The sequence below is a fragment of the Ornithorhynchus anatinus genome, chromosome X1 (genome assembly GCF_004115215.2).
Source record: "Ornithorhynchus anatinus isolate Pmale09 chromosome X1, mOrnAna1.pri.v4, whole genome shotgun sequence".
NCBI classification, from domain to species: domain Eukaryota; kingdom Metazoa; phylum Chordata; class Mammalia; order Monotremata; family Ornithorhynchidae; genus Ornithorhynchus; species Ornithorhynchus anatinus.
The window spans coordinates 24,925,281-24,943,563 of NC_041749.1; the positions used below are offsets into that span (position 1 = coordinate 24,925,281).

Here is an 18,283-nt window from a genome sequence, read left to right on the forward strand (position 1 = left end):
CCCTATATGTACACTGGTGTTAAATATAGAACTCGGCTCATTAAAAATGAGCCATCATTATCTATGCATTTAAATATACTATATTAGATTAATTCATAATAAATGTAGTTTTTAGGGATCTAAATGTTTACCATCTAAACATTATAAAGCTAACATGACAGTTATATGTCTCAAAAAGTTGAAATCAATTTAACTCCAAGCACTGGGAACAACAAAAATTTCTTCTCATTTTCAAACAATCCAAGAAATAAATTAATGGGTGAGTGTACCTTTTAACATGGGTGTAGCACAACATGGTACTTATTTAGTTTCCATTCCAACTCACTGTTACCAGATCTATAAATGCTGAAAACTTTGAATAGAAAATATAAAATATAGGGATTTCAGTTGTCTAAGACTTTCAATGTAAAAAACAAATCACAATAAAAAGACAAAATATTAATGATAAATAGCTTTCCTTGGTGCCCATCAAAGGGATAAATTGAGCCTACACTGAGGAATCATTTCAGTAATGACCTCAGTGCATTTATTTTTTATGATTGCAGTCAAACACCTAAATTAACCTATATGATGCCATGTATTTTTATGTGTCTTTCATATTTAATCAACTAAATTCTTATTTAAAAGTAGCCTACTTCACGCTAATTACAGTGCTCTGCACACAGTAAGTGTTCAGTAATATGACTGAATGAATTTCACAATTTGTTAATTTCAAGCAATACCATCACTTAATAAAATGACTTGCTTTCACCAAATATACATGATGGCAAAAATGGTTTTCTCCCTGTTGGTCCAGTAAATAAAGTGAACTGCCTTAGAAATAACTACTGACCAACTGCCATGTTAAATAAAGTTTTAGGAATAGAAGCCTTCTATATGGTTCAAAATTAAATTAGTTTTTGACAGAGGCCATACAGACTTCTGAGAAACTGAGGTCCCTTAATTTAAATGATTTAACTCATCCTTACAAAGAATAGAGCAACCAATCAATCCACTGAACACTTCCTGTGTGCCCTTGGATTGGTACATAATTATTTATCCCACCCTCAGCTTTACAGCACATATGTACATATCCATAGTTTAATTTAATATCTGTCTCCCCTTCTAGACAGTACACTCCTTGTGGGCGGAAAACATGTATACCAACTCCTTTATTGTACTCTTCCAAGTGCTTAGTATAGTACTCTTCAGACTGAAAGTGCTCAGTAAATATAACTGATTGATTGATCGAGTGCAGAGCACTGTACTAAGCACTTGGGAGAGTACATTACAATGTAGACCCATTACCTTCCTATATGTATCTTACAGTCTATCCAGGGAGATAAATATTAATTAAATTAAATAATTACAGATATGTACATAAGTGCTTGGATCTGAGGGTGGGTTGAATAATGGTGTACCAATCCAAGAGCACACAGGAAACACAGTCTACATAGGAGGGAGAACAGGTATTAAATCCCCCATTTTGCAGATGACTGAACTGAGGCACAGAAAAGTTTAGTAGTTTGTCCAAGGTCACAGAGCAGGAAAGTGGCAGAGCTGAGATTGGAACCCAGGTCTTCTGATTACCAGCCTTGCTCTTTCCACTAAATCATGCCTAATCAATTTATCCTTCATTAATACCATTGATTAAACCCTGTCAATGTAGAAAAACTTACACTAAGTGCTCAAAAGAATATAGACAATTTTGAAATTGTAACCTTTTTTTTTTGGTATTTGTTAAGCACTTACTATGTGCAGAGCACTGTTCTAAGTGCTGGGGTAGATACAGGGTAATCAGGTTGTTCCACATGAGGCTCACAGTTAATCCCCATTTTACAGATGAGGTTAACTGACGCACAGAGAAGTTAAGTGACTTGCCCACAGTCACACAGCTGACAAGTGGCAGATCCGGGATTCGAACTCATGACCTCTGACTCCCAAGTCCGTGCTCTTTCCACTGAGACACGCTGCCCAGAGTTCACAATCTTGTAGAAACAAGAGCAGAGAGAGGATGAGTGAAAAAGAGAGGGGAAGCGAAACATAAAAATTGAGAAACAGAGAAAGAGAAAATGCAAAAAAGAAAATGTGAGACAAAAGCAAAAGACGACATACTAAATTAAGCAAACCAATAAAAACAAAATAACTGTTAATTACTAATTACAGGGATCTCTGGTATCCTTAGAAACCCCTTGCCTCAGTATTGGCAAACTTGGTCTAAACTGACACAGTATTTCCAGAATTCCAAAGGCTGTAATGTTGGAAATATAGCTTCTGCTTGTACCAAGGATACAAGCTTCTGAGACAAGGATTCACTTCCATGGTGATCAAACAACTGACCTCTGGCCCTTCACAGATCCTGTATCCTGAGTGCTTCCTACACTACATAAATTGATAAATCATTCATATTTGCTGGGCACTTACCTGAGAGAGTACAAGAATGGAGCCCATTCTGGAGAGTGAACCTGCTCCCTGTCCTGAAAATATGTATAATCTAGTAGGAGAGGGAGACAACAAAATAAATTAATGGTAGGGAAGAGCAACAGAGTATGGGTGCATAATGTAATGGAGGGAATATTAATAAACAAAGGTTCAGGTGATGTGGATTGCTGAAGTTCTTTCTGCTCCTGTGGGTAGTAAGGCTCCATTCTGGCAGGAATGGATGAAAGGAATGAAGCCTCATCTCAGGGCATAAATCTTAGTGATCTAATATCGTGGAGGCTTGAGCCTTGTGGGTCCTTTCCAAATACATAATGAAACACAAAGGTCATTTTGGAAATTATCAGTAAACACTCATACTGGCTGGGTCTGTTACTGCATGCAAGTAGGCACTGACACATGCCTTGGCCAACAAATCATCTCTTTCAACTATGCAGTATGTAAAAGCCAAATAAAGTCATGCTGTTGGATGAATATTCCCCAATTTACTAGTAGCATTCTAGTAGAAACTCAAAGTTAAAACATGTACTATTCTAAACTGTGTTCCATTTGTTTGCAATATAACTACTGAAATATGCAGGTAATTTTTATTTTGTTCCTTCATAAATATTTTTATTTACTTGTCCTATGTGGGGCTCATATTCCAAGATATACGAAGCAAGCCAAGATTATCCTTATTTAGCAAGCAAAGATTATTCTAATTTTTAAAAAGAGGAAATTGAGAGGTTTAGTGATTTAAATTGGCTAATCATTCAATAATTTTTATTGAGCACTTACTGTATGCAGAGCACTGCACTAAGTCTTTGGGAGTATACAGTAAAAGAGATTGAGAATGAGCAGTTGGAGAGATAGGAAGAGAACAAAGAGAGGACAGTGTGTTTGAAGCCAAGGTTGGATAATGTTTCTGGAGAAGGGTATGGTCATCAGAGTTAAAGACAGTTGATAGGTCGAGGAGGATTAGGATGGAGTAGAGTTCACTGGATTTGGCAAGAAGCAGATGGCTGATACCCTTCGAGAGGGCAATTTACTTGGAATGAAGGCAATAGAAGTCAGAATGGAGGAGGTCAAGGATTGAATTAGAGAGGGGGTGGTATAGACAACTAGCACAAGGAGGTTGGAGACAAATGGTATGAAGGAGATGGGGAGATAATTTGAGGGAATCTGTAGATTCAAGGGAGGGTTTTTTTAGGATAGGGGAGACAGGAGCATGTTTGAAAACAGTGGGGAAAAAGCCATTGGAGAGTGAACAGTTGAAGATGGTAGTCAGAGAGGGGAAGAAAGGATGAGACGAGTCCTTTGGTAAGTTGTAAATAGATGTGTGGTTGGAAGAGCAGGTGGAGGGGTTGGATTTTGAGAAGATGCATTCCTCTTGAGATGCTGCTGTGACATTAAGGAGAATTGAAGAGAGACTTGAGAGGAGCAGTGGAGTTTTTAAGGCAATCATGCCTAAAGGTTTCAATTTTCTCATATAGTACATGACTAGGTCAATAAGGGTGAGAGATGGGGGAGGCAAGGGGACAGAGGGTTGAGGAGAGGGTTATACATTTGAAACAACTGGTGTGGGCATGGGAGTCAATAAGGGTAGAGAAATAATGTTGCCGGGCAGAGGAGAAGGTAGAGTTAAAGTTCTTCTTCTTAAATACTGTTGAGTCATTTCTGAGTCATCGAGACTTCATGTTTCTTTTTATTAATAATAATTATTATTATTATTATTATTATTATGGTATTTGTTAATCACTTACTATGTGCCAAGCACTGTTCTAAGCACTGGGGTAGAGATACAAGGTCATCAGATTGTCCCACGTGAGGCTAACAGGCTTAATCCCCATTTTACAGAAGAGGCAACTGAGGCACAGAGTTTAGTGACTTGCACAAGATCACATAGCAGACAAGTGGCAGAGCTGGGATTAGAACACACAGCCTCTGACTCCCAAGCCTGTACACTTTCCCCTAAGCCGTGCTGCATCTCTAATGATTACGGTATTTGTAAAGTGCTTACTAGGTGCCAAGCATTCTACTAAGCGCAAGGGTAGATATAAGCAAATCTAATCGGGCACAGTCTCTGTCCCACATGCGGCTCACAATTTCAATCCCAATTTTCCTGATGAGGTCACTGAGGCCCAGAGAAGTGAAGTGACTTGCCCAAGATCACACAGAAAGTAAATGGCTGAGAAGTGCTTTATCACTACCTTCTTCTGCGCAGTAAAAATTTAAGGCTTTACCATTGTCTTTGATCCACATTTTGATCAGTTGATAATCCTTCTTTGAATAATCCTTCTTTGACTCTTTCCCAAGCAGCTGCCGCTCAGCACAGGTGAATAAACTTTGTCTGATGCTTTGCCTTAGACCTTTCCATTATAGGTAACACTGATGAGAATAAATCTCAATGGCAATAGCTCTAAGCTTCATTAGTGTCTGCAAATTCTTCTGCCATGGTAAGGCATTGACTAGTAGAAGAGAGGGAACTGAGGCGCAGAGAAGTTAAGTGACTTGCCCAAGGTCACACAGCAGACAAGTGGTGGGTGAAGCCAGGATTATAACTCAATCCTTTCTGACTCTCAGTCCCAAGCTGTATCCACTAAGCCACACTACTTCACAAGACAATGGCAAATCAACTGAGCAAATTGAAAGTTTATCACTTATCTCAGAGGAAAAGATCTCTTATTTCTTCAGTAAATCAGTGGTTTCTATTTCCTGTTCAAAGGCAGATGTGTCAATTGAATTGCAAGAATAATGATTTTACATAAATTGCAGAGCTGGGGCTGCAGTGCTCAGGAAGAATTGTGTGTGACTATGTCTCATAGCCAATGCTCTTCTGGACTATGCCCAGGTCATCTTCTCGTCTTCTCATTCTGGAATGCCTCCAAACACATTTTTAATGGAAGTTTCATTGAATTTCTAATCAATATGCCAGCCAAAAAAGAGAGCAGGAAAAAAAAGAATGTAATGGGATTACAAAGTGGAAACTGCAAAGGTCATCAGCTATTAAGATGAAATTTTATTTAATGTTTATGCTTGCAGGGATTGAGAATACATCATTTATTATTACTTGGAAATTAAAACAAATAACATATTAATAGATCACTGGACAAATGACCAGCTTGTTAAAGTCCCAGTGTCCATTTGAAATTCTTATCTTTTCCTAGTGGGAGTATTTTGTATTGTATTTCTTCCTCCTCTCTCTAGAGTTATTATTCCCCCTTGAAGCATACTGTTTTTCAAGGATTTAACCTCCTCTTGCTTCTGAAAACAGGTGTTTAGATCTTTGCTTACAGCACAGCTCTGGGATTTTCTACTTCGCCTCTTAAAGATTGGGAATCTACTAAATCCCAGTTTCTGCTTAGACCTGAATCTTCTCATTATCAGAAGCATTGCTTATGCCTTTATGGAAACTGGACCTTGATTAGGCACCTTGAGACTCTAGTCTAACACTTTACAATTTGCATCTAGGGTTCCAAACCAAAGTTCAATTCATATAACTCTTTTTTCCCTTGCAGTTTCTCTGAAAAATATTTTTTTCTTTAAAAATTGATGTGTTTTCTCATAAGTACAAAGTAAATCTGGTTTGGCAATTTTGTACCTTCATCTTGAGCTTAGACTTGCCTAAAGGGCCACAGCAAAATCCATCCTTTAAGAAAATAAACAAATCCTGAACTGAAGTGCCTCAGCAGTTAAGTGTATTCTTTTCAGTGGTATTTCAGTGGTATTTATTTAGAGCTGACTAGGAACCAAGCACTCTCCAAGACACTTGAGAGAGAACAATGCAACAGAACAAGGAATACATTCCCTGCCTACAAGGAGATTTCAATCTAAAGGGAGAGGCATATATTAAAATGAATTACTGATGGGGGAAACGGGAGTCTACAGGTATGTTTTGAAGAGTTGTGAGAGTGAGGATGGGGTGATTAAGAAATGTTTAAGGTGTATGGATCTACATGCATAACCAACTCAGACGGGATGGCCAATAGGAGAAATGGTAATTTTATTCTATTATTACTATTATATTTTTGTTTACATATTTTGAATCTGTAGTAGTAATATTATATTTATTAAGCACTTATGGTGTACAAGGTACGATGCAAGTCTCAAATTCACTGGGCTTAAAACCCTGGCAGTCCCAGATTTGGGGGCTATAGTCACTGTCCTTACCAGTGGATCTCATTGTTGGACCAGACCTTTTCCCATCAGGGACTTGGGAATGGAGCTCATGCTATTGATCACTGGCACGGGCTCAGACACCTGCACTGAGCCCCCTTAATCTGGCTACCTCTAGGTAAATGAGATAATGGTGGGAACTCTGAAACCCCAAAGTCTTCCTATCAATCAGAGGATGTGTGGACTTTAGAGTACCTGGATTGGCAGTAGGTGGCACCCATTCTCTCTACACAAATTATTTGGCACCATGACTTAAATTTGTTCAAGGCTGATTAAGGTCAAAGGAGGAATTTTCTCCTGGAAATAGATAGCATCTTCAGAAATCTATGTCAACCCAGGTTCAAAAATAGCAAAGCTTTTTCAGAAATGAGAAGCAGTGTAATGTAATGGAGAGAGCATGGGCTGGGGACTCAGAGGATATCCTAGCTCTGACACCCATCTTCTGTTTGTTTGGCCTTGGGCAAGTCACTTAACTTCTCTGTGCCTCAGTTGCCTCATCTGTAAAATGTATTGTTCTCTCTCAAGTGAACAATCCTCCTTCCTCCAGCATAGACTGTGAGCTCCATGTGGGATAAGAACTCTGTCCGACATGAGTAGCTTGTATTTACCCTGGAATTTAAAACAATGCTTGACACATAGTAAGTGCTTAACGAATACCATAAAAAAAAGGGACAATCTGGTGAAATCAAGTGGAGCGCATTTGATAGTTTTCAAAACCTTAAAATACTACCAATAATCCACCCAATCTTAGTAAAATCCACTGTATTACCCAGAATTCCTTAGTTGTCAATAGAGAACCATTCTAAAACCCAAGAAACAAGAGATCATCCAATTTAATGTAAATGATTTGGAGACTAGCTTTTTATAGTTTGGATTGCATATTCTGGTTTTTTTTGTTTGTTTGCTTTTAGCACAGACACTTGTGCTGTGCTAAACCATTCCATTATGTCAATCAGCTGGGAATTTCCCCAACCTCAAGACATCTGAAGCTTTTCCAGGTCTAGGAAGCTCAGTCTTTAACTCTCCTGAACTTTTTCCCGATTAAACTACCCCAAGATTACACAAACGAATCACTGCTGCAATTCTGAAACTTAAATTTTTATTCCCATAGGGCAGAATGAGAATCAGATGGGGTTCCTGTTTCTATTTCTAGGCTTCAATTGGGAAAAAGCCATTTTCTGAGGTTTCTCTCTGCTTCCTTGGTACTTTGGTTTCAATAGATGCTGGTACCACAAACACAAGTCACAAAGGCTTCATTTTAATTTTTAGAGAAGATGTTTTATTTATTAAAGATGAATACGGATTTATATAGTAAGTAAAATAAATCAATCAATGGCTATGTGAAAAGCTTGCAGCATATGATGATTGAATCAATCAAAAGAAACTAAATCCAGTCAGAAAATGATCTCTGTCAGTACAAGGATTCAGCTGTGCTTCTCTCTCTAGTCTTGTGCTCAGTGTAGGATATCTTTTCAACTTCATCCAAGTTAATATCCTGTTGTCATTTCTCCTGTTCAGAAGAAGCTCTGACTTTTTGTCCCCAGTGTCTTTCAAATCTTCCTTAAATAGAGTGAATAGCTACTGGCTGGGCCAATTATCATTAGAATCCTTAATAATAGCAATAATTTTGGTATTTGTTAAGCGCTTACTATGTGCCAGACACTGTACTAGACGTTGGGGTGGATACAAGCTAATTGGGTTGCACACAGTCTCTGTCCCACCTGGGGCTTACAGTCTCGATCCCCATTTTACAGATGAGGTAACTGAGGCACAGAGGAAGGGAAATGACTTGCCTACACAGCTGACAAGTGGCAGAGCCAGGATTAGGACTCATGACCTTCTGACATCCAGGCCCATGCTTCTTCCCACAGCTTCCATGGGTTCCAGACTCAGAACAGCTATCTCTGGCATACCCAAATAAGCAAGAATTTCTCCTAGATATTAGACCTCTTATTTTTTAATTTGTTAGTCCCAGATATTCATAACTATTTAAAATGCAGTTTATATCTTACAAAGACATATTCTAGAGATAATTGTTATAATGATAAGCGAAATATTAATGCCTCAAATCTTGGCCTGACCATCACACTCTTAAAGTCAATCTAAATTTTTCAAGGGCAGACATTTTTTGGCCTGAATTCAGTTCAGTGATAAAGTCCTGAGTTCTCCAGATAATTTATAACTTAGGCAAATAAGTAAAAACAGCTGAAGACAAACTCTATCTTTTCATCCTAAATATGGACCTTAAGACAGTTGCCCAGGTAGGCAGGGTTCTGCAGCTTTATATTTGGATAGATTTGGGGGAAAAAAGAATATGGCAATTTTTTTCAAATAACAAAACTTTCTCAAACTATTCCCATCACCAAAACATAAAGTTACATGGAAGATTTAATACATACTGTAGGGAAGCCCTGAGATGATAAATTATAAGGTACACTGTATTTTCAAAATTTATTTTCTGCTTTAGGGGTTAGCATTAGTGGTCGTCATAGGAGAATGATATTTTATCTTTTTTTTTTCTTTTGCGGTAGAGAAAGCCATTAAAGAAATAATTTTTGAAGCTAATTTGAAATGGTCTGAAGAGCCCCATGGGCCAGTTGGAAATGTTTTTTATAGCTGTATTTTTAAATCCTTCTAAACATTGTTTTTGTTGTAATCCATTATTTGGGACTCTGTGAGACCTTATCATCAAGGTAATAATAATCACTACTCTGTTCTAGCCAATCTCATAATATGGGACCTAGGGTGGGATGAAGGAAATAGGGCCCCAAAGCTTATCAACTTTTAGCTGTCAAGATTTTATTCCTCTCCTGGTTTGCTGTTTTCTGAAGAAATGTGTGTTTGTTCAAATCCCATTTCAGAGGTAAATCTTTCAAGGTGAAATAGCATTTCATCTTCATCTCTATGTAATAAAAAGAAAGAGAAGAAATGAAAATGTTTACAATAGCCTAAAAACCAATGTATTCCCTCTGACAACAATTCTGAAAGGTGGAAATTCTGAAGATTGTTCTTTATCCAACTACCCCTCCACTTTTCCTTTCTATTGGAAAGCTGGTAGAAGAGGGAGGAAAGAAAACAATCTGGTAAATATACACCAAATTGAGAATGTGTGATTAAAATCAGGTTCTTCTCTCCCCACCCCTTTCCCAGATTTTCTTTTTGCCAAAGAAATTAGAAATCCAAATTAGGAATTCTGCATTTACTTCGAGGCAGAAAAAGGAAAACAGAAAGTCTCATTTTTCACCTAATAATGGTAACATTTAACATACCTTAAATTTTAGCTCCACTATTCAAGTTTCAAGCTGAGTGATATGAATGATTCATATGTCATTATACTCCTTAATGCCTTTTACCTCAGTGATCTGATTTTTATATCCAAATTGGCAAAAACAATTACTTCTTCCATTCCTTTCCTTATTTTATTGGAGTATAAAATCAATGATCTTCTGGTGTCTTAGCTTTCATATAGTTGCCTGTCCCTAAATCAGAATGTGTCAAAATGCAAAAAGCTTTAGCAAAGAGAGGATGTGTATCAGAAAGTTGCATTTTGCCAGAACTTGCACTGATTACAACTAGAAGCATAAATGCCCAAAATGGGGAAAATACCTAGATACGTGAGCTACAATCCCTTCGGTGCTGTCTTGGCAGTCTGTTACCAAGCAGACTCATACAGTCCTGATACTGCACTGGTTTTCACCCAGGTTCTCTTTTTCTCTTCAGCAGATGTAGTAACTCTATCGGTAGAGATCACTGGGGAATTTTTTTCTTGCTCTTCACCCTCATTGCATCTGCCATCTGGTTAATTTCCATTTTTGCTTCTGTTCAGTGGATGAGCTTCAGTATCTTCTTCCCTTACTAGCATTAATAGCCCTCCTCATGTCCAGCATACCCATGACCCTAGTTGGGTAGTCTGCCAAGGGATGAAAAGACTCAGTGGCCTGCATGTGCAGAATTACAATCTCTATAACAGGTCTAGACAAAAAGTCTTCGCACAAGAAGTACGTTTTTGCATCTATACATTTGAGTCTATGATAGTTCCAATAAAATAAAGACTCATTTTTCAACTAAGCTAACATTTCATAGGCTCTTGCATTTTTGCTTTCAATACTTATCTTCTATTTCATCCCTCTCCCACAACTTCTCAGCTTCTGACAAGTATATATTATAAGGTCAAGTAATGGTAGAAAATGAAGATACAAAAACTAGTTGATCTTGCTACGTACGTGGCAGCTATAGTTCTTTTGAGTAGCCAGGAAAAAACATAAAGGACCTTTGCCTACCACTTCTCCAACTTTTTCCAAGCCAGTAGGGAAAGAGGAAGGGAAGGTTATAGGGAAAGGGCCAGTATTAGCCTTTAGTATATTGTTTGATTACACAATGAATATAAGAAATAAGCAACTCATTTCAAAAATTGGGTCACCAGTGGTAAATAATTTGAATAAGTTCATGTAATTAGTTTATGACTACATTTCAAGCCTAGTTTGACAATTTTGCAGAAGTAAAATAGGTCAATAATATGCCTTACCTCTCATTCTGCACATGATGGATAATCATTATAAACCCAGGAAACTGCTCTACCCCCAGCTGGGTTCAAAAGGAAACCTGCAACAAGAAAAAACACCTGGAGAAAAGTCATCCATGGAGAAGCTAGGGAATCTAATCTGCACCACATGTAGGAAGTCAATGGGGCAGCTAAATCCAGAAGGTAACCATAGAAATGAGATCACTGTGTTATTATCTCGATGAGACATTTTCCTGTTTGTTTATAAATGGAACATAGGAAAGAAGAATTAAAAAAATGATTAAGCACCAGAAAAAAGTCTAGTATTAATTTATGGCAGGTTTATAAAATCACAATTCAATTTATTTTGGGAGGGTGGGTAATAAGCAAATAAGCATGTGTACATTTGATTCAAATGATCTTTAAAACATTTTCTTTGTTACAGAAATAGGTTTTTGCTAATTTAAAGCTGGCAATTGATTTCAAAAAGTGGGAGGAATTATGTTCTGAAAGCACAGGAACAGTTCCTGGATTTTGTAGCAGCAAAAAGCAAAGGAATGAATTTTCCACAGAATTTTCAGAAATTTTCAGACATATGACTAAACACAGAAGCCACCAGGAGAAGAAAAGAAAGTGAGAGTCAGTGTTAGTAAGGATAAAGAAGGATTTTGTAAGTTATTAAAGGGCGAAAATAAATGGTGAATGGTTAAAAAGGGAAAAACTGTGTGCTGAGAATTGTGAGGTTAAATTAGACAGAAAAACTAAATAGCTTGAAGCCAGTACAGAGCCATTTGTTCACAGATCTGACCAAGAGCCCCAAACTAAGTCACCCTAGCCTCCACTGATGTGAATTTAGCTTATGATGCCAGTAAATTGGAATATACCAAAGAAGCAATAATATCACTGACAAAAAGATTCCATAATCTTGATCCACTTGCATTATATTTTGCGAGACAAGAAAGAACTAAAGAGATTGACAGGCCCAGTTAAAAAGTATGAGCTTTTTATGGCTTTTAATTATTGAAAACATGATTAAAAATGAGAAGCCCCAATGTTGGGATAGCAGTAGGATTCAGGAGAGCAGAGAACTAGGGAGGTTTATTTGTTCCCTTCTAGAGTTTGCTCTATTGTCCACTGCTCAAAAACGATTGTGGAAAGCAGTTAAGTTGGATTTATTTATCATTTCACAGAGAGCTACACCAGCCTCCCCTAGGATACCAGCAGGAATTGGGCCAAGTGATTTGGACTTGATCTCTTTGCACATCTTTTGCTTTCCCTTTCCTAGCTGGACACATTTTCCTTTCGTTATGTCCATCTGCTGAACTCTTAGAATTCTTTACAAGTGTGTCTTATATCATACATCTCTGCAATCTTTGGTTCTTTTTACTCTCTTTGTTATCCTGTTGTCAGCAGGCAGTTAAGGGCATAGGCAGCAAACATCTTCTTATACCAAAACTTCTTTTCTTTCCGGTGGATCATTCTTCTCTTACTTTATGCCCCTGAAATTTTGGCTGGTATGTTAATCCCATTGTCTAGTCTCTTCGATTTCTTTCAATCGATAAAGATCACATTAATCATGATCATTCATCAAAAACACTTTTCTTTTAATCCTCTTTGGTCTCTGGGTTTCATTTAACAGTGCTTGCCACTCTGGTGCCCTTTAAGAGGTTATTTTGCTAGGGATTCTACCACTTTTTTCAACCATATGATGGCATTTTTGAGGGAATAAAAACAGAGTACATGAGTGAATTCAGAATTTCCCTTTCACTGGACTCTCATATAAATGATCTTTGTCTGCAAGTTAAAAGAAAGGGTTTTGTTGGTTTTTTTACCTTTTCTACGGGAACACTCTGTAATGTGAAAAGCAAGAGATGGCCATATTAAGAATGGTGAGGATTTGTGGGAGATAACTTCCAGTGAAAATTCCTCTGTGACAAGTATTAGTGCTAAATGGTCACCAAATTGTTGGGAGCCTTTAGTGTGATGAGGACAGGGACAGAAGGTATAGTCTCCAAGTGGCAGGTTTGAAAAGGCAGGAAATAAAGAATGTCGGAGTTAGAGATGCAGAGATACCAAGGGAGAAAAATAGAGAAAGGAACAATGAAAGAAAAGGCAGGAGGTGGGAAAAAAAAAAGAGCACATGAAAAAAGACCACTATCAATGGTTTCAATGGCATTTACTGAGAATTCACTAAATTCTCATTAAATGATGGAGTACTTCACTAAACACTTAGGAGATAGAAGAGAAAATGATCCCTGTCTTCAGGAAGTTTATAATCTAACAGGGATGTAAAATTACAGTAGAGGAGGTAACTAAGTATAAGGATCAAGCTCTCATAATATCCCGGCTGGATTATTGTTTCAGCCTTCTCTCTGATCTCCCTTACTTCTGTCTCTCCCCACTCCAATCTATCCTTCATTCCGCTGCCCGGATCATCTTCTTGCAGAAATGCTCTGGGCATGTCACTCCCCTTCTTAAAAACCTCCAGTGGTTGCCTATCAACCTCTGCACGAAACAAAAACTCCTCACTCTGGGCTTCAAGGCTCTGCATCACCTTGCCCCCTCCTATCTCAACTCCCTTCTCTCTTTCTACTGCCCACCCCGCACCCTCCGCTCCCTGGCCGCTCACGTCCTCACTGTCCTCCGTTCTCGCCTATCCCACCGTCGACCTCTGGCCCACGTTCTACTGCTGTACTGGAATGCCCTCCCTCCTCATTTCTGCCAAACTAACTCTCTTCCCTCTTCAAAGCTCTACTGAGAGCTCACCTCCTCCAAGATGCCTTCCTAGACTGAGCTTCCCCTTTTCCCTCTGCTCCCTCTCTGCTCCCCCTACACCCTTTGCTCCTCCCCCTTCTCCCTTTCACCTCCCCTCAGCTAAGCACCCTGTCCCTCTTCCCCTCCCTTCAGCACTGTGCTCATTTGCATATATTTTTATTATGCTATTTATTTTGTTAATGAGGTGTACATCCTCTTGATTCTATTTATCTTGATTATATTGTCTTGTTTTTGCCCGTCTGTCTCCCCCGATTAGACTGTGAGCCCTTCATTGGGCAGGGATTGTCTCTATCTGCTGCTGAATTATACATTCCAAGCACTTAGTACAGTGCTCTGCACATAGTAAGTGCTCAATAAATACTATTGAATAATGGGGTGTGGGGTTGAGTACTAAATGCTTAGGGGACTGGACTCAAGTGAATAGGTGATGAAAAATGGAAATAAATGAGATAGGGAGATGAGAGAAAAGTGAGGAAAAGGCTTTCTGGAAATGTGATTTCAATAAGGCACTAAAGATGGGAAAAGTGGTGGTCAGTTAGATATGAACTTCAAAGGAGGTCTAGGTGGAGGGAGTCCATGAGCAAGGAGGTCAACAGAAAGAAAGGTGAGAGTGAGGTATAATGAGTAGGTTGGTATTAAAGGAGTGCAGATTATGGACTGGGTTGTAATGGAAGAGGATTCCAAGCGCTTAATACAGTGCTCTGCACATAGTAAGCACTCAATAAATACTATTGAATGAATGAATGAGGATAGACAGGTGGGAGGAAGTTAATTGAATGACTAAAAGCTGATGATGAGGAGTCTCTGCTTGATGCTAAAATGGATTTACAACCACTGGAGGTTGTTGAGGAGCAGACGCAGACTTCCTTTTTAGAAAAATGGTATGGGCAGCAGAGTGAAATATATACTGGAGAGGAGGAGAGAATAGAATCAAGGTGGTTAGCAAGAGGGTGATACTTTTGGCAAAATACATATGACAAGTGCTTGGACTGCTGTGGTAGCAGTTTGGATGGAGACAAAGGTGTAGATTCTGAGTGAAGGTAGAACTGATGGGATTTGATAAATAACTGATTATGCAGATTGAAGGAAGGAATTGAGTCAAGAATAAGGCTAAGGTTGCAGGCCTGCAAGACAGGGGATGGTGGTGTCATCGACTGTAATTATGAAAGAAAAAGGATACCAAAAAGGAAGGAAAGGGTGACACTAGACTATTACCTTGTTGTGGGCAGAAAATGTGTCTATTTATTGTTACATTGTTACTCTCACAAGGACTTAGTATAGTGCTCTGCACACAGTAAGTACTCAATAAATATGATTGACTGACTAGAGGAAAAGGAGAAGGATGGGGGCAAACATAAGAAAAGGGGGAATTGGAAGGAGATAGGATGGATGAAGAAGACATGGATGTCAAAATGAAGGTAGAGAGACTAGGAAGGGCAGAACACAAACATCCAGGACATGTACATATATACATGGGATTTGTTAAGTGTTCAATACGTGCTGGGCACAGTACTAAGCATTGAGTTGGATAAAAGCAAATAAAGGGTGGACACAGTCCCTTGTCCCATGTGGGGCTCACAGTCTCAATCCCCATTTTACAGATGAGGCAACTAGGCACAGAGAAGTGAAGTGACTTGCCCAAGGTCACACAGCAGACAAGTGGTAGAGCTGAGATTAGAACCCATGACCTTCTGACTCCCAGGCCCGGGCTCTATCCACTATGTCATGCTGTTTCTGTACATATGCACATCTGTCAAGATGGATAATACATACACTTACAAACAAGAAATACTCACCACTGCTAACCGTGCAGTGGTGCCTAGATGCTAATAGGATGGTTTTTTTGCTCACGCTCTCTAATTGCACTGGTGTGTCTTTTCCACTCTCGATCTTCTGAAGTGAGACCGGGGTCAGGGTTTTCGAGAAGCAATGCAACAATGAAACATGGAAAAAGCACAGATAGGCAGAGAAAGACAAAGAGAGTAAGAAAACAAAGAGAAAGAAACAATTATAGGCAGAAAGTAGAGAAACCAAGAGAGATGGAGAGATAGGGGAAGAGGGAATGTTACATATAACCCCCTCTTACCCCACCCCCTACACACATATGTGCAGTTATAGACACACTTACACAGATCACACACATATAGAACTAAGCTACAACTCAGCCATCGTCTGTGCGGCACAGTAGCTGTAGGTGAGGGGAAGGCTGGCTGACTCATTCACTCCTCCTCCTCTCCTCCCCATCACCAGTATGCACTGAACTCAACTGTGTGCAGAACACTGTGCAAGGCACTTGAAACCATATAAGGAGAAAAAAAATACAGGTGGTTCTCATCTGCTTTCTTCTAAGGGGCAAGTGGGGACAGTCTGGACACAGTAAGAAGCATCTAATATTGGGCAAAAATATGCCCCAGCTTCTGGTTGGAAAGGAGAAAATTAGGAAAAAAAAGCATACAGTTGGCTTTTAAATGAAGTAGGCACTCATTTTAGTTCTGACCTAGATCTACTTTATAACTTTGGACAGCTCATTGAATCTCACTCTTTGGTGTCTGTTTTTCAAAATGGAGACAATAGATGAGTCTGCCCACCCCACAAAGTAAGCTAATTGCTATGAAAAAGACTTGGGAAAAAACACTTTAAATTTCTAGTACTCAAAAAAACATTTGCAGACTTCTCTTATAATGTTGGGATTTTTAAAATTAATTTGAGTAACATTTTTTCTCCAACTTGCTAGAGGTAATGGGATCAGTCAGTTACATAAATAAAACTATTATGTTAGGAACTCTAAATATATTCATGTGAAATAATTTCTAAAATGGCATTCTGTGATTCATGTCATTATTCTATACCATGCAATAATATCCAGACCTATTATGCCACTTCAATTTCAAATATTTGTTCTTTTTCAAGATGCACAAATATACCAAATAAAACATATATGAATCTTAAATATGAAACCTCATATACCCCTGAATAATTCTCTACATATGCTTTAGTAGATTTTACTTTGATATTTTGCAATTCTATTTGCTTTTGTGCTGTAAAAATATATTTCTTAATCTAACCACCTCCCAATGAGTCACCCTCAGAAGCTGCAGGAAAATGCTCAAAAGATTGATTGGGATTAACTCAGATTCACCTCATTTAATGTTCTCTCTAGGTCTGATAAACAATAGGGGGTACACAGTAAAATCTCTCCTAAATATCCCCATGATACAATGCGGCAGTTTTTTACTGTTCAGAAAAGAAAGAAAAAAGTGGCAATTTCGTTTGTTTTTATCACAGCAGGAGGAAAAGGCATAGAGCCCCAGCTCTTAATGTAATACTTTTTCTACCCCTTATAAGTTTATTGATTAGCATTACCAGATTCCATTTCACCAAGTCCCCATAGACTTGAAATTGCAGATTGAGATAAACAAAAATACCAGTTTGTCATATTTTAAACTGCTTTCACTGGGTCCCTCTTTCACTCTCCTACCTCAGCCCCATTTGTTTCATACGGATAGATTATAATTACCCAATGGCTAGATTATAATTACCCAATGGCTGGAAGAGAGAGAGAAAGTTGATGGGAGTGTGTTCTGTGATGTGTGTCTGAAAGATTTATGTCCTGATTAAAGGAAGCTTGATTGAATTTTCTGATAGAAAATAGTTTGGGTACTAAGCACATATGCCCTGTATTATTTGATCCCAAGTTAATTCCCTCATCGTTGTTAAGGAAGCTAGCGGTGGGGACTAGGAAGAAAAACAGTATAAATGCAGAAGAGAATAAAATGTATTCCACAGTGTAATTCAGACTTTATAAGTGAAATAAGTCAAGAAAAACCTCCTAATATCCCATATTTGTTCAGTCAGTGTTTTACACCTTGGGTGTTTTTCTAAGCTGAAAGGCCAGTGATGTTTAATCTATTGAGTTATTAAATTGAATAGCAATTTATTTATGGATTCAAATATAAAGAGTTCTAACATCCTAGGAAGTAACTCAAAAAACCTTAGATCTTTGGGGCAAAATATTACCTCTTGTTTTCCAGAGTAGAAGGCATTTCTGTTGTCTTTTGGATTGTCAGGGGGAGGGTGACTCGATGAAATAGTCATCCTTCACATTTGAAGAGAACATCACCAACAGTTTTTTTTAGGGAAGCAGCGTGGCTTAGTGAAAAGAGCACAGGCTGGGAGTCAGAGGTCATGGGTTCTAATTCCAACTCTGCCGCTTTTTAGCTGTATGTCCTTGGGCAAGTCATTTAACTTCTCTATGCCTCAGTTACCTCATCTGTAAAATGGGGATGAAGACTGTGAGCCCTTCGTGGGATAATCTGATTACCTTGCACAATCTGATTACCCCAGTACGTAGAACAGTGTTTGGCACATAGTAAGCAATTAACAAACATCAACATTATTATTATTATTATTATTATTTTAGTTTCCATGTTGCAC

At 38.5% G+C, this 18,283-nt stretch overlaps 1 long non-coding RNA gene across 1 annotated transcript; it reads right to left on the minus strand.

Moving 5' to 3' along the window:
* Positions 1–9,848: 9,848 nt before the first annotated feature.
* Positions 9,849–17,960, minus strand: LOC114806596. Its single transcript, XR_003754638.1, has 3 exons — positions 17,867–17,960; positions 11,099–11,175; positions 9,849–10,052 (listed from the first exon to the last, which is right to left on the minus strand). It is a non-coding gene; the product is annotated as an uncharacterized LOC114806596 (long non-coding RNA).
* Between the last annotated feature and the right edge of the window lie 323 nt (positions 17,961–18,283).